This window comes from Myotis brandtii, unplaced genomic scaffold (genome assembly GCF_000412655.1).
Source record: "Myotis brandtii unplaced genomic scaffold, ASM41265v1 scaffold691, whole genome shotgun sequence".
Classification (NCBI taxonomy): Eukaryota; Metazoa; Chordata; class Mammalia; order Chiroptera; family Vespertilionidae; genus Myotis; species Myotis brandtii.
In genome coordinates this window covers 1,933,344-1,935,788 of record NW_005370704.1, presented here as the reverse complement: position 1 = coordinate 1,935,788, position 2,445 = coordinate 1,933,344, and the positions used below count along the sequence as shown (strand labels likewise).

Below are 2,445 nucleotides of genomic sequence, written 5' to 3'. Positions count from 1 at the left end.
AGCATTAAATAAATTTTTAAAAAACAGTGAGAAACACTCAGAGGGGCAAACACCCAGGCAGGCTCAGAGGTGGCGGCCTTTAGCTGCATCCCTCTGCTGAAAGGTGGCGGGTGCTGACTGGCAGGTTCTCCCAGCTGCACGGGCTGGTGTAGAGGCTGCTGCTGGAGGCCAGGCAGTGAGAGTAGGTGCAGGAGCAGGCGGCTGGCCGTGCAGGGAGACCCCGTCTTTTGGAGAGATAACCCGCCTCCTGCAGGAGCCTGTGGCCCCTGGTTGGCTCATTCCAGGAGCACCCACATGTGGGCATGGGGCTCAGCGGGGAGGGGTGGCCCTCATTGGAGGCAGGTGCTGTGGTTTCCACCTCAAAGGTGAGGACCATGAGTGAGCCTGGGAGAGGGAAGGCAACTGCCCATCTGGGCTGCAGGACAGGACCTTCAGGTGTGGGTGTGGGTGTGGCCGGGAGCCTGGGGCCTGTGCGCACTCCCCGGGGCTGGTGAGTGCTCCCCCAGGCGTATCCTGGGACCCAGGCAGAGGCGCTGAACTCGGGGCTGCTCTCAGGCCCTGGGCCTCCGCTCCCCACATTCACGTCCCCAACAATTGTCAGCAAGAGCTCACCTGCACCTGCAGCTGCCCACGCGGGCGGGCCTTCAGGAGACACGAGCTGAGACGGTGCCCGGCCTTGCTTCGCTCCCATCCTGGGAGAGAGGACATGTTGCCCAGCCCAGTCCCTGCTGTCAAGGGGCTTAAGTCCAGGAGCCAGGGATGGGGTGAGCGGGGTCCCCTCCGCCGGGCTGGGCCATGGCTGCCGTGCGATTCAGCCTCCAGAGGCAGAGCAACCCGGTGTGAGAGGCGACACCCACTCCTCTCCGTCCTGGTCCGGCTTCCTGGCAGGGACAGACGGGCATCGGGCAGGTTGGGAGGGTCTCCCTCTGGGGCGTGTGTGGGGACGAGCGTGTGTGGCCATGCGAGGACCTCGCTGCCCTTGGGGACTTTCTCAGACTCGTTTTCAAACGAGGAACCACTGGCCTGAGAGGCCGCGGCGGCGGCTGGGACGAGGTGGAGACTCCGCGTGGGAGACACACAGACCAAGAAGCCCTTTAGCGTCTGTGTGTCTAATCCATCAGTCTGACATCCCCTGATGCTACGGAACAAGTTACCCTGTAGGTGTGCGTGGCCCCGAGAGCTTGTCATTCTAGAAAGTTCCCGGGTGTCTCACTCGACTGGGAACAGGCAGGCCTGTGGCCAGGCCATGCTGGGGGCTGCCTCCTGCCTCCTGGCTGCCACGCGGCTCCAGACAGGCCCCCCCTCCCTGGCCTCCCGGGGCCGGATCCCACCGTAAACACGCTCCCTCCGGAGACCCGGGAGCTCTTCACAGGGCAGAGCTTCAGATCTGAGAGGCGCGGGTGGTGTTTTCCCTTTTCCCAGCGACGCGCTGGTGGAAGCCAACTCACCAGCTCGCTTTAGACTGGGATTCCGCACAGACAGAGGAGCGCGAGGGGAAGAGGGCGCCAAGGCCCCGCTGGGGGGGGAGGCGGTGTGCGGGGCAGACTCAACTCTTCCTTCACCGCCCGAGGAGGAGAGAAGCCGGAGTCAGGAAATGGGGGCTGACAGGAGAGCACGTCCCATCCAGGGACACGCAGGAGGGAAGTCGGGCACAGAAAGTACCCAGGATGCACGGAGCGACCCTGGGAAGCGCCCTCGCCGGGTCTCAGCTGATGTCCGGATGCTCAGCAACTCGCTTTCCCGCCTGGTCCCTGGGGTCACAGGGCTGAGGGTCAGGGCCGCCCCAGGGAAGTGGGAGGAAGGGCGGGAGTCTCCTGACCACTGTTCCCAGGGCACTGGGTTGGCGGAATGCCGCTGACCCTCAGGGTAGGTGCCTTCAGCAGCCCGAGGAGGTGGTGGCCTGGAGCCCCTGCTGGGCAGGCCGGGGGGCGGGATACCCCCACATAGGACTCTGCAGGCTCTGACCTGTGAAGGCACAGTTTCAATCTGTGAACCTGTGATCGTTCGCTCTGTTCTTATGTCCTGGCTCCGAGACGCTCACCTGGTGTCACCTCAGGTGTCATTTGTTCCGTTTATTACAGCCTTAACGTCAAAGGGCCCCTGACCCTTCCCTGCGCTTTCAGGTCTGACCTGTGACCCTGACTCTGACCGGTGACCTGACTCTAACCACTGAGAAACAGGGGTCAGGACCAGCTTGTCATTCTAGAAAGTTCCCGGGTGTCCCGCTCGACTGGGAACAGGCAGGCCGGTGGCTGGGCCAGCGCTGGGGCTGCCTCCTGCCTCCTGGTTGCCAATCGGCTCCAGACAGGCCCCCCCTCCCTGGCCTCCCGGGGCCGGATCCCACCGTAAACACGCTCCCTCCGGAGACCCGGGAGCTCTTCACAGGGCAGAGCTTCAGATCTGAGAGGCGCGGGTGGTGTTTTCCCTTTTCCCAGCGACGCGCTG

At 64.0% G+C, this 2,445-nt stretch overlaps 1 long non-coding RNA gene across 1 annotated transcript in view; it reads left to right on the top strand.

The window, feature by feature from the left end:
• The first annotated feature begins 258 nt into the window (after positions 1 to 258).
• Positions 259 to 2,445, top strand: part of LOC106724011 — a 25,838-nt gene continuing 23,651 nt past the window's right edge. Inside the window, exon 1 of the long non-coding RNA XR_001359761.1 lies at positions 259 to 269. This is a non-coding gene — a long non-coding RNA (uncharacterized LOC106724011). The remainder of the gene's footprint in view (positions 270 to 2,445) is intronic.